The sequence below is a fragment of the Equus caballus genome, chromosome 5, assembly GCF_041296265.1.
Source record: "Equus caballus isolate H_3958 breed thoroughbred chromosome 5, TB-T2T, whole genome shotgun sequence".
Classification (NCBI taxonomy): Eukaryota; Metazoa; Chordata; class Mammalia; order Perissodactyla; family Equidae; genus Equus; species Equus caballus.
This window is the reverse complement of record NC_091688.1, coordinates 65,498,754-65,513,149: the sequence shown is the minus strand read 5'-3', so window position 1 is coordinate 65,513,149 and position 14,396 is coordinate 65,498,754. Positions and strand designations below refer to the sequence as shown.

Here is a 14,396-nt window from a genome sequence, read left to right as displayed (position 1 = left end):
CCTCTACACCAGCTAATTTTTTCCTGCATCTTTCACTATAATATTTCTGGGACATTCTTCATATTAGAAAAAATATTCAAATTATGATTCTTTTAAGACATGGCATTTATGGAATGAGTCCTAATTGTTACCGGCTGGGCTGTCCCCACCCCCAGGTGAGGGCTCTTAAAATGATGAGGAAAGTATTTGAATTTTCTTTCAGTCAGTGAAAATCAAACACTTTTGAATGAGATTTAAGCTGGCCTTCTAGAACATCTAAATGTCTCAGTTTTCACTGTGGAAGGTTTGTGGCTTTGGTCTCTGCCTTAGAGGTCAAGAGGTGAAGGTGAGGTTGTCATGCTTGGGGTCTAGAGGATTGCTCCTTGCCCCTGACTCGAATCCCATCTCAGCACATACAACCTCAATCTTGATGATTTTTGCTCCATTGCGTGGTTTTATATTAGAAGCCTATATATTTTTAAGCCTCTGGTAATGGTATTGATCTTAGGCACCCATTCTTGGCAGGGGCTGGACAATGAATGAGTCATATCATACTATATGGTCTTCCTGAATATAACTGTGCATCAAAGTACATTTTCAACATCCCAAATTTAGGAAGTCAGTTACCAAATAGTAAACATACACACCACACACACACACACACACACACACACACACACACATTGTGATTGGTGAGATTTGGGTTTTTGTCCATGAGATTGGCAAGATTTCTGTTTTCTGTTTTATACTTTTGTGATCAGGAAAAAAAGGAAATCTAATTTTAAAATAATAAAACTATTCGGATTCAAAGTAACTCCCCTAAAAGATTTATTAATTACTGTGGTGGTTTGAGCATATGTCCACAAACTCTTTGATGCTTCTGACTCCTCCTCCTCCCCTGCGGGAGGAGGTGGGCTGGACTTAATGTCTCTCTTCGAAGGAATAGAGTGTGGAAAGGGAAGAACAGTGACTTTACAGTGGAGAGACCTGGAAGATTCCACCTTAACCCAGTCAAGGTTAACATCTCCAGTAGTAAGTCATGATGATATCATGTTGCTATCTCCTGGAAAGAAGGGCATTTCACCTCAATGGCATGCTTCCCCCAAATCTATATGTTTAATCATGAGAAAAGATCAAATGCGAATTGAGGGACATTCCACAAAACACTTGACCAAGTACTCTTTAAAAGTATCAAGGTCACGAAAAACAGAGAGAGACTGAGAAACTATCACAGATTGGAAAAGATAAGGAGACCAGACAACTGAATGCAACGCAGCATCCTGAATCGGATCCTGGAACACAAAAAGGACTTTAGTGGAAACTGGTGAAATCTGAATAATGTCTGTCCCAATGTGAATTTCTGTGTTATGAAAAATATACCATGGCTATAATAGGTGTCAACATTAGGGAAAGGCGGATGGGAACTCTCTGGACTATCTTTGCAACTTTTAACATTAAATTGATTTCAAAACAAAAAGTTAAAAATATAATAAGGCTATTGGGCATTCACAAAAACACTAAACCATCCCTTTGCCAACTGTAAATCACAAACCCAGGCAGCTATTATATGAGGGCATTGCAGGCAATCCTAACAGACATGAGATCTCAAAACTTCCCACAGGAACATCACATCCTAGGAAGACAAGTGAAAGCGCTCCCAACACGAGGAAGAGAGCAGTTGGAACAGGAATTCTGCTTGCAGCAATGCTCTGCCTGGCTCCATTGTTGAGCTCCCCCCTCACCTGGCCACCCCACTGTGGCATTCATTGCACCCTTCTCGTTGGCTGCCTTAGAGAAAAACAGGAGCGGCTGAACATTCAGCCATTTTATCTCTTTCAAGCAAACCCACCCAGCCAATCTGCTTAATTCTCCATTTGTCATAAACACACTACAAGGACATTTTAAATCCATTTTTGCTTGGTTTTGTTTTTTCTTCCCAGAATAAAAAGAGCTCTTTTACCTCTGAGGGTTTATGTTCCATTATTTCATTGGCATTGATTTCTTTGCCACATAGCCCAGCTTATTTCAAAAGCATGAAATCTGTCCTCCCTGTACATTGCCATCAGAGTTCATTTTCCATACTAGTTCCCAGGCTTAGTTTCTCTTTTTTGAAAAACAAAGGATCCTGCCTGTACAGCTATCTTGCTCACAACCTATTTCAGGATGACGTCTGACCCAGGAGGTTTGCATTCTGGCTCAGCTGTTGCTGGTACTGTCATCACACAAGATTCCCCTGTGAGCAAAGCCCCTCGAATCCCTTGTGGATTGCCAAGAGCATAATTGAATAGACAAGAACGGTAACAATAGGCATCCGGTATCTACGGAGCACCTCTTCTTTGGAAACCGTTGGTACCTCATCTTTATGATCATTTGCAGTTATTCACTGAGGGGCCTTTGTTATGAGGCAGATGTTGAAAACATTGAACAAAACAGAAGAGAACCTGTTTTGGCCATTTGACCATTAATTCTTACTAGGTTCCCGAGGCAGGTCAGAAGCAGAGGAAAAAGAATGAGAAGAAGTCAATTATGTGTTCAATTTCCCAGTCTCCAGAGATTGGAAAGCGATTGGGAAGAAAGATCTGGTCCTGAAGGATGGAATCCACAGGGATTCCATGGAGACTCACGTGTCATCCAATGAGCTCAGACTTCTTTTTTGGTGGAAAAACTAGGACACGCTCAGAAATGAAACTCCTGAGTAATGTGGGCTGACCTGGGAGACAAGATCCTTGTTTAAAAAGTCCGTTGAGATGTGCACAACTATTGAACTCCTTGTCCCCAACTCAGCAAGACACTGCCTACAATGATCTAAGATAGAAACTCATTGGCTTCAAAAACAAAAACAATATTTATCTTACTTGCTTAGCATGTTTACTTTAAAAACAACATTTTAACAAATAAAAAAAATCACCATAATTCCATCACTAAGCAAGTCCACTCTTTCTTTGTTCAAGACCCAAGGAGTTGTCCATGTATGATCCTTTTTACAAAATTATAATCATAGCATAAATAGATTTTTGAATCTTGCTGTTTAGCTTTAAATGACGAAGCATTTTTCTAAGCTGCTATAAGATATCCATAATTACTGTTTTTAGTAATTGTACAATATTCTATTTTGTTGGTATACTATAATTTATTTAACCAGCTCCTTTTGTTGGGTATGAACATTTTTCCAATTTTTTGCTATTAGAAACCAGAATTCAATGTACATGGTTTTCTCTTTCTCTGGATAATTTCTTTGGGATAATTTCCCAGAGGTTGAATTTTAACCTGCTAAGGTATCTTTTAACCTCTACTTTTATAATTCATGAGTCATTTTCCAGAGGCATTGTCTATAACATGTTTCTTTGTTTAAATGAGTAGAAGACTGGAGATAAAAGTGGAATAGATATGCAGCCTTGCTTCTGTTGAGCACCAGAGCCATATATCAAAGTGTCTACTGGACATCTCTATTTGGATGTTCTCTAAGTATTTTAAAGTCAACATTTCCACAACTACAATTGTTCATATTCTTCCAACTCCCCAAACCTGCTCCTCCTCCAGTGTACCCTGGTTCAGTGAGAGCATCACCATCCACCCCACTGTTTAAGCCAGAAGCCTGGGAGTCATCCTTGATTCCTTCTCTGCCCTCACTTCTCCTTCCATCTAATCAATCAGTAAGTGCTGTGGGTTCTATCTCTGGGTATCTGTTGAACTTGACCATTTCTCTAAGTATCTACAGCTCCCATTCTAGTCCAAACACCCATTGTCTCTCACTTGGACTGCTGTACTCACCTCCTAACTGGACCCCATGCCTCTGGTCTTAGACCCTTCTAATCATTCTTGCTGCACACAGAGAGATCTTTCTAAAGCATTCCATTCTGTGTTTAGAATTCTCTGTTTCCCCATTTCTTTTTGCGTAATTATAGATTTCTCATCATGATTGACAGGGCTGTCTGGGATCTGACTCCTTCCAATCTCTCCAGGGTCATTATGTGCCATTCTCCCCCTTGTTTTCTCTGCACCAGCCATTCATATCTTATTTCAGTTTCAGAAATGTCGCCTGTCCCCTCTTGCCCTGGGGCTCACACATATACCTTTCTGTCTTTTGCCCCCATGTCCATTTATCTAAATCCTACCCACCCTTTGTATGGTATCTGAAACATCTCTTCCTCAGAAAGGGCCCTGATATCACTCACTACCACCGCCATGGACCGTCATGGTGGAGTGATATGTTCTCTATGCTTCCCCTCTGGTAATGTTTATCTTACTTGTTTACTTATTAAATGTCTGTCTTCACCACCAGATTGTAAGCTCCATGAAGGCAAGAATTTGCTTTTTTTGTCTTGCACATCACTATGTCCTCAGTGTTGGGCATACATTTGAGATGTAATGTGTATTCAATATATATTTGTTCAATGAATGAATGAGTGAGTGAATGGCCAACCCATGTTCTCAGTCCTTATTTTAAGATGTTTTCCATAATATTAAACAGGATATTCCAAGAATATTACTCCCAAAGATCCTACTTATGATTCACATCTCTACATTTGATGCTCAACGTGCACCAAATTGCAGCAGGAATATTCTCACAGTTGATTGTCTTCCCCCAAGTGGATAGATTCTTAGCACAACAGCAGACCAGTGACTAAAGGTAAGACTAATCCTACATATTTTCTCCTCCGTGCCTCTCAGACATGTCCTTTTGGAGAGGAGTGATAAAGTAGATGGATTTAGTTTTTATGTCAGTCATCATCAGCTGAGTGGAGGTTTTTGTGTGAAAGAAAAGGATAGCATTAAATTGATTGATGATTCATTTTTCCTGTTTGCTCCCTGGTCATCAGAGTGACACCATGAGGGCTAGCTAGTTAGAGGCGAGTGAAACAATGGCTATGACAAAGCCTATTACAGACACAGAATTCATCACTTGTAATTGATCCCTGGAAATGAGCATTTCACACATAGTTGCCAATAAACTTGCACACTGAACTGCTTGGAAAAACCTATCCTGCACTTATTCAAGGATTATAAGAAGTTAATATTAGCATACAATCTCACGAGGAATATTTGTAATTGTATTTCTCAACTTTTATTGCAAATAGGAGATGGCAAATAATTCATATGTATATTAATAATACCACCTTTGAGTTTTCTTCATTTCTGGTCACATAACCAGGGCCTGAAATATATGCCAGTGGGTGATTTCCATGCACTGCCATGGTTGTATGTGGCACAGGTGTTGCGTTCTACCAGACCTCAGGCTTATATCCTATTGCTGTTATCACTTCTCTTATTAAAACAGCCAAGGTTTTGCTCTAGAAGATGAAGCTCCAGGCAGGAAGAAATAATTCACCAAGTGGATCCAATATCACCTGTCAGGGTTTTACTTTCCCTCTGGGACTTGCTCATGGAAAATTCCTCTGCCGCCACCCTGCCCCCAGAAATGGCTGCATCCCCTTGAATGCTCCAGCACAAATGGGGACAAAATCTTCTGTCTCTGGCTATCCTTAGCACAACTAAGCCTGGCTGGGCTTATCAAAAAAATTAAAGTACAAAAGGAGCACAAAGGAGAAAGCAAAAATCCTAAAACATCCTGCTTACCAAGTGCAGATTTCTGAGCCTGCCCAACCATCTTGCTCTGGAAGCTCAAGGGGCCTTCTCTTTCTACAGTTTTCTCCTGAGGATGTTATACTTTAACCTGGAAAGGTACCAGTGCGCCAGCTTCCTGGCTTCTCAGAAATGGTGTGAGGAATTGGAGATGAGCCTCCATCCAAAGTCTAAGTGAGTTCCTCCTTTGTTCCTCCCACCCAGATAGTATCAAAGCATCTCATCCTTCTCCTTTTAGCACGAAAAGTGAGTATATGAATAAGAGTAACCATTTGTTGGATTCTGTTTCTGGGCTCAGCGTTGTGATAAGAGAAGTTTCTTAGGGTAAGGGGCAGGGGCAGGAGTAGAGATAGTGGGGAGGTCGTTTTGTGATTCAGAGCAAAGAGCAAGTCCACAAAAAATATAACGTGATTCCATGGGGGTCCTTGGTAACTATGTCTCGTGTTTCTTTTTCTCTCTTTCTCTCTGGTACTGTTAATGGAATGGATACAGATGCCAAATGTGGCAGTTAGCTCATGCCGTACCTATTGGCCTTCTGGTTTGAAACACACTCTGGACCAGCGCTGCCCCATGGAACTATCTGAGATGATGGAAACAGTCTGTATCTTATAGTGCAGCCCCATATGGGAGCCTCTAGGCACCTGCAGCTCTGAGCACTTGAAATGTGGCTAAGTTACACTTGAAATGAGGGACTAAGAGAGGGAATTTTTAATTTTATTTAACTTTAATTAGTTTCAGGTTAAATAGGCACACATGCCTCATGATTAATGTATTGGAAAGTACAGCTTGAGAGGCTAAGTGTGGCGGGGACCCACTGGAAACTAGATTCAGCATCTCTGCAACAGAGGCGAGGTCCCACCCCCAGCACCTGCTTGTCAAGTCATCAAACCCAACACAAGAGACCCTTCAGGACCCCTGTTTATATCATGAGAACTGCACTCACCCTTGGTGATGTGCTCTTACAGACTATAATTTCTCCCTTCAGGCACTTATCACAGCTGTAATTTAGAAATCATTTGTGTGGTTCACTCATTTATTTTGTTTAATAAATGGATGTCTAGTGAGCTTCTACTCTCTGTGTCCCAGGCACTGTTTCAGGCACCGGGAATGCACCAGTGAACATTGCAGGCAGCCTCCCTGATCTTGGGAGCTTGCATTCCAGTTGGCAGAGTCAGACCATAAATGAGTAAAGAAATAAATATGTAATATAATAGGAGGTGGTAAGAGCTCAGCAGGAAAAAATAAAGCAATGTCAGGGCTTGGAGAGTAACAGGGATGCTATTTTAGATGGACAAGCTGGAGAAGGCTTCTATGAGAAGGTATCGTGGAATCAGAGACCTGGGTGAAAGGAAGGATGAGGCTGGAGGAAATCCATGGGGAGAGCATTCTAAGCAGAGGTCTCAGAAAGCGCAAAGCATGCTTGGCATTTGTAATCAACCAAAGAGAGGCCTGAACAACTGGAGTGGGGGAAATAGTGGGAAAAGTGATAAGAGACGGGGTCTGAGAGCTTTGCTGTTTGCTTGTCTAGCTCCTCTGCTAGATCTAAAGACCTATGAGGACAGAGACCATGGCTGCCTTGTTCACCGTTTAATGGGCTGTTTTCTGTTACCAATACCCCTAACCCCAAAGGTGTGGGTTTTCTACACCAAGCAATTCTCTAATTCTCTGCAGACACCAAGTGTGTGTCCTACAAGTTCAATTCAATTCTGACGCATCCCAGAGTTAGTACAGACTCCACAGGTTAAGGGCTCAGTCCTGCAAGATCTTCCCCCTACACACTTCACTGCAAGAAGTGAGTTGCCAGGTTACCTGCAACTTCTGTCAGACTTGGTTAAAAATCAGGGTTCCCATAACCCCCACAGGTTCAATAATTTTCTATAATGGCTCACAGAACCCAAGGAAACACTTTACTTACTATATCTGTTTATTATAAAGGTTATTATAAAGGATACAAATTAACAGCCAGATAAAAAGTACATAGAGCGAGGTCTGAAAGGGTCTCTAGTGCAGAATCTTCTGTCCCCACGGATGGTACAGAAGCTCTCCAAACCCCATTGTTTAGGGGGTTTATGGAGGTTCCATTACATAGGCATCATTGATTAAATCATTGGCCATTGTTGATTAATTCGATCCCCAGCCCCTCTCCCCTTCCTGGAGCTCAGGGAGTGGGACTGAAAGTTCCAACCCTCTGCTCATGGCTAGTTCCTTTGGCAACCAACCCCCATCCTGAAGCTATCTAGGGGCTTCCAGCCACCAGTCATCTTATTAACATAAACTCAGGTTTGTTTGAAAGGGGCTTGTTATGAATCAAAAAAGATCCTGTTATTACCTGTATCACTCAAGAAATTCCAAGGGTTTTAGTAGTTCTGTGCCAGGAAACAGGATGAAGATCAATTATATATTTCTTATTATATCACACTATCACACCATTATATTCCCATCACCTATCATATAGTAAACGCTCAATAAACATTTGTGGAATGAAGGATTTGCAGGCGAGGAGTCTGGGGAGCCTTGTAAATAAAGCTTTGCACCTTCTAGCCCGCCCTCTGTATACACTGTCACCCTCACCAATGACGGAGGAGAGGTCACCACCTGCCAAGGACAGGCTGTGTGAGCCATGGCCCACTGTGCAAGGAGGCAGGTGAATAGCTGTTATGAGATCAAATGGCACAAGTGCCCCTTGGCTACCATGTCCCTGTGCCCCCTCCCCTCAGTTGTCCCCTGTGCCTAGTTATTGATAAAGCGGGAACAAGGCCATGAGGAAGCAGATGAAGGGCACAGCAAAAGAGGTGGTGTCATGGCTCTCTCCAGTTACCGAGCTCCACGGGGGAACGGATGCTGACAACTCAGTGGGTCAAGGCAGAAGAAGCAGTGTAAATTAGGAGCTTGCTCTGCATTTTTGAAACAACAATGATAAGGACATAGTGTCCCTATCCTCCCCCAAGGAGAAAGGGGAGAGTCAGTTAATGCTGCCCCCCTCCCCCAGCTCTTTCTCCCAGGCAATACAATGTCCCCAGGTCCTGGTTCTAGAGGAGATGTGGGGAAACTTCAAGTCGTGGTGAGACCTGTACATCCTCTGGCTCAGGAAGCATGGAGGGGGCACCCTTTTCCTAGGAGACTAAGGAAAACACAAGATTGAGAGGGCAGAGCTGGGAGTTGCCCTCTCTTTCCTGCTCCCACCTCCTGGAAGGGACAAGATGCCACTGGTGAACAGCAGCACCGGCAAGATTGTGTGTCCAGGGTGGCAATGATTTGGCTCTTGGCTTCTGGCCTCCTGCTCTAGCCTGGCTGTTTGTGCCCATGACCAACCACCAGCCTGACAGAACACGTTGCTGCTTTGATTGAGTTTCTCTCCTGCCACTCAGCCCGCTCCCCAGAGAGCGGGTCCCAGACATCTCTTTGCCATCTCACCCTCCTGCCCACCTAGGCCTTTCCCTGTCATTTGATTTCCCAGGTGACAGTGGGACTGTGAATTCTGACCCAATGCACGAGCTCACTTCTCACCTGCTGCCTCTTAGAGGCATTTTAGAAGAACTTTTGTATAAATAAATACAGCATGCATGTAACAAGAAGTGCACGCATACACACACGTGTGCACACACATGCCATTTGGAGACCCAGGAGGGCCTCTTCTGTCACAGCCAGTCGAGGCTGCCACACTCCACGTGGGCATGTTACAAGTGGCCGCAGGCTCCAAAGTCTGGAGCGGGTCCTGCTTTGGCTCCATTTCCACCCCGACTCTGCCTTGCAGCAGCCCACTTTTTAAATGCTCAGCACCAAAGGCCAGGCCAAGGCCTGGACGTGCCTGTAGAGTGCCGTGACACACACTGAATAAACAAGAGATTCACCGTCATCAGTGCCCATCCCTAAGCCTCAATGTGCCCCCAAATTCACTAGTTATTTGGGGATCATAATGACCCCAAGTGATTTGCACAAACTGCCCTTTGGCCGGCACCTGACTCCTAACCAGAAGCAATCACAGAGTGAGACATGACTTCATATAGGGACACAGATTTGAGACAATGTGAGGCCAGACAGACCCTGGGGAAGGGCCACAGTCGCCCCTGCCCATGGCTGGGACCTTCTGCCTATACGTGGTCTCTGGACTGGAAAGTGAGAAGTTCCCACAGCTGCAACATGGGGAGGAGAGAGGGGCAGCTGAGATGGAGGCAAGGCTGGAAGGATGGGAGAGGAGCAAATAACACAGGAGCTTGTGTGCCACAGTAGGAGAGTCTCTGTCCTGGAACAGAGAAAAGGCTCATTCTCAGGGATCTCTGGAAACATCCAGAAAGGACAGGGTTTGCAATTCACCCTTCTCCTGGGGGTGCAGTCCTTCTCTGGCTCTCATCATCCACCCCTACTTTCCCCCATCCCTGGTCCCTGCCATGTGGGCCTCTTATCCTCTCCTGTGCTTTGCAACTACCCCCAACTGAGTGACTACCCAGGGCTTTAGGGGCCCCAAAGGGAGGCTCATCTTCTGTTTCACGCTTGTTCCTAGAACCCACTGCATCATCATGGCAGAAGCCAGAAGCAAGACCCCAAGCCTGGGGAAGGAGACTTGGTGGAAAGGGCAGAGCACTAAGGAGGGAGTATGGAGCACTTTTCACTGTGCCCACAGCCGCCATGCCCTCAGCTCTCGCCACATTCCCTCTTGTGGGTGCTGAAGCAAGTGTGAAGAAGGTGCATGGTGGGAGACGCACCCCTCCTCTGTGGGGCTGCACAGCCATGGCCTCCTCTCAAACTAGGCCCTGGGCCCACCCTTTGACCCCTACTCTCAGACAACCAGTCCCTGACTTCAAGCCCCACATGATGAAGCACCTCCCTAGGGAAGGGCAGGGTCCAGGGAGGAGCTGGGAGGAGAGAGAAACTCAGCTCAATTGGCACATCAAGGTCAGGGGCCTCACCTCTTCTAGTATTAAAGACGAAGATGTATCAGCAGGGAAGGGAAGCCAGCTGAGGGGCCTCGGAGTGGAAATCAGGGCAGAAGTCTTTTGCAACAGAATCCTTATGGGAAACACGACAAAATTAGTAACAGGAATGAGGCCTCCCTCAGAGGATACAAGAACCCTTGGGTTGAAAATAACCACAAGGTCATCTAGTCCAGCTGCCACCAATTGCCTGAATTTTTCCAACAAATTCTTGGACAAGCACTCATCTAGCCTCACACAGGAGCTCAGTGTTCCACGTGGCAGCAACTTCTGATGGTGAGCAAAGCTTGGAAAGCCGCCCGGGGCCCAGCGCTTCCAGGGGTAGGCTCATGGCGGGCAGAGGGCAGTACACTGGGGCTTGGATCCAGCACATCCCTCCATCAGGGACGCGTGTTTATATGCTCTTGACTCACAGCAAAGACTCTTGGTGAGATGAAGGTCTCTTTACTTTAGGCTGTTTATATGGCTGCTTTAGTGAACCAGCCTTAAAAGTCCCCAGGGGGGAGCCATTTTTTGTTGTTCTTGGCTCTCATTCCTGCAAAAGAACTGGGAATCATAATTTTAGAACCAGAAGGAACTTAACTGTCATCTAGTCCAACTTCCTCATTTGTCTTATGAAAACTGAAGGGAGCCTTGAGCCTTGAGGTGGAATTTAGAGAACATTCCCCACTGTTCCCACCAGTGCTCCCTCTGAGGCTGTAGTCCCTGTGGCTCTGGGTGGTCACTGCCTCTGAGTCCTCTCATGAAAGTCCCAATTAGCCTCTCTTTTCAGTCCCCATGGCACCTTATCCATTGCAGCACTGGTCCCTCTTGACTCTTCCTTCCTTCTCAAAATTCTCCTCCCTTGGTCTTTGCAACACCCTTCCTGGTTTTTTCCATCTTCTTTTCAATCTTCTTGGCTGGACACTCTTCTACCTGCCCCGTAAATCCAGGTGTCCCCTGCAGCATTTCCTGACCCTGTCTCTCTATTGGCTCTGCATATTTTTTCTCTTGGTTACAATCACCACCAATATAGGGGTAATTTATAAATATCCGTCTTCAACCCACTCTTCTCTCCCAGCTAGTAGGTTGTACTGCAGAGTCATAGATCCAACGATTTACTGATTGCCTTCATCTGGGTGTCTTGTAAGGATCTTGATTCAACATGTTAAAAAGTGGAATTCATTATCTACCCCCCCAACCCTGTCCCATTCCTGTATTCCCTACCTCTTTGATACCTACCTCTAACTGTCATAACACACAAACCCCGAAGTTATTTTAGACTTCTATATTTCCCTCAATTCCTACTACCAATTTGTGTCTACTATGGAGAAATAATAAAAGGAATACAGCAAGCAAGTGCATCAAGGTTGGGGAAAGTGGCCTCACCTCCCAATCTTGAGGGATGTCAGGGGTGAGACAAAGAATGGCCTCTTTTGATAAGGTTAGCAGACAAAGCTGTGCCCTCACAGGTGGGACAACCATGACTTCAGTCCATGGAGCACTCTGCCAGCCCCCAGTGCACCTGCCTCCTATATGTACCTCCTACTGATCCAGCTCAGATTCAGTGGACCACATTTTCAGCTCCAACAGCTGCAACTCCCTTATCCAGTCATCATAACACCTGGAAAATTCCATGTCTTCTTCATGCCTGCATCTAGCCCTCCAATTGCTGATGGAGGACGTTTTCCAACCAGGCACATTAGCACCACTGTAAACTCATGGTCGCCCATGACCTTGTCCTCAGCACTGCCTGTTAACATTGCTCTGTTTTCCATAGTCTTCTCACTCTTCTTTTCCCCACAGTGATCACTGCAAATCTGCTCCCTGCCTGCTCCTTACACTTCTTAACTGTACCCACACTGCCAGCTTCACTCGCCACTTCACAAAGTAGAGGCCATTAGGTAGGAACCATCTCAAATAGTCACCACAAATCAGTAAGCCCCCATCCTTTCTTCCTTTTGTCTTGTCAAAAGGAAGAGATGTCCTTTTTCCTACCTAAGACCAATCATCAGTCATTCATTCACTCAACAATTAATTGCTGAGAGTCTACTATGTGCCAGGGTTACAAATGTAGCCACCACTTGTGACAAGGTGGTGTTCCTGTCTCCTTCCTAAAATGGCAGTCAGGCACAGTTAAATCTCACTGACCTGTCATAAGCACAGGGGTTCATCAGCATACAAACCAGACCAAAGCATCTGCCCTCATGGAGCTTTAATTTCAGTGAAGGAGATGACAATAAACAAAATGAAGCAAAATACACAGTATGTTGTACAACAATTAGTCACCACTATCTGTTGGGCATATTGAAAATTTGGATGTGGAATCCAGGGAAGGCCTCACTGAAAAGGTGACATTTAAGCAAAAGTCTGTATAAGGTGAGGGAGAGGACCGTGAGGATACCTGGGGGAAGAGCATTCCAGGCAGAGGGAACTGCAGGTTCAAAGTCTTGGAGGCAGGAGCTTACCTGGCAAGTATGGCTGGACGAAAGAGAGTAGGAGGAGATGAGGCGGGAGTGGGGCAGTCATCGGGCTTCATGAGTCAAGGTGAGACTTTGATTTTCACTGTTGGCAAGACAGGGATGTGGGGGTGCTTTTGAGAAAAGGAGAGACAGGATCTGACTTACATTTTCAGAAACATTCTTCTGTGTCCTCGTGTTCTACCCTCTCAGGGAGGATGTACTATCAACCACCCCCGCTGTCTTCTCTGGGTGAAGTGGTTTATTTCTTCTCTTTCTAAAGACGTGATGCAGAGACTCTCTGAGCATTGTGGAGACCTGGAGTTAGGCTAGAAGGCGGTGGAGCACGCCAGAAGGGGGCATGGACTTTGTTCTAAGGCTGGATGAGGAAAGGCTGCTTTCCTTCCCCCGGGCAGGTGATACATTCACTCAGATGTGTTCATTTCCTTCCCACCTCCCCTGGATGAAACCATGCCATGGCTCAATGTCACATTTGGAATAAAACACAGCATCCTCGCCATGGTCATCAAGACTCTCTGTGAGCAGCCTAATTCTCCAAGATTACCCCCGCCCCTTTGCCACTAAGCTCTGACCACACTGATCTTTCTTTTCCTCAAAGGGGCCAAGTTCAATCCTGCCTTAAGCCTTAGCCTTTCTCTCTGGCTGGAACACTTTCCCTCTGATCTTCGTATGGCTGTACTATTCTGACTCTGATTCCACTTCTGACCACCAACTAACAATTTTGATCACCAATTCCAATGTTGGGGGACTTTCCCCACACCAAGCAATTCTCTGACAGCAGCCAGGTATCCTACAATTCAGCTTAATTCTGACACTATCTGCTTGGAAGATAGCATCAGATCCCAAGGGTTAAGGGTTCAGTCCTACAAGACTGTCCGCCTCTTCAGATGCCAATTGCAAAGTCACCTGTGCTTCTGATCAACTGGCTTCAGATTGGAGGTTAAAACAACCCCTTCCTTGGGTTCGATTAATTTGCTAGAGCAGCTCACAGAATTCAGAGAAATATTTTACTTACTAGATTATCAGTTTATTATGAAAGGATATAACTCAGGAACAGCCCGATTGAGGAGATGCACAGGGTAAGGTATGGGGAAAGGGCGTGGAGCTTCCTCGCCCTCTCTAAGTGCACCACTCCCTACAATCTCCACGCATTTACCAACCAGAAGCTCAGAACCCTGTCCTTTTGAATTTTTTCTGGTGTCTTCATTACATAGGCATGATTGATTGAATCATTGGCCGTTGGTGATTGAACTCAATCTCCAGCCCCTCTTCTCTCCCAGGAGGTGGGTAGGGAGAGGAGGGGCTGGGTGGGGGGAGATGGGTGGGACTGAAAGTGCCAACCCTTTAGTCATGTGGTTGGTTCCCCTGGCAACCAGCCCCCATCCTTAGATGCTTTCCAAGTCACCTCATTAACATAAACCCAGTTGAGGTGGAAAGAGGCTTG

At 45.2% G+C, this 14,396-nt stretch overlaps 1 long non-coding RNA gene across 1 annotated transcript in view; it reads right to left on the bottom strand.

Annotated features, from left to right (window-relative positions):
* LOC102151041 (uncharacterized) overlaps positions 1 to 14,396 on the bottom strand; it is a 55,800-nt gene that overhangs the window by 21,988 nt on the left and 19,416 nt on the right. The window contains exon 3 of the long non-coding RNA XR_290328.3: positions 12,941 to 13,037. This is a non-coding gene — a long non-coding RNA (uncharacterized lncRNA). The remainder of the gene's footprint in view (positions 1 to 12,940; positions 13,038 to 14,396) is intronic.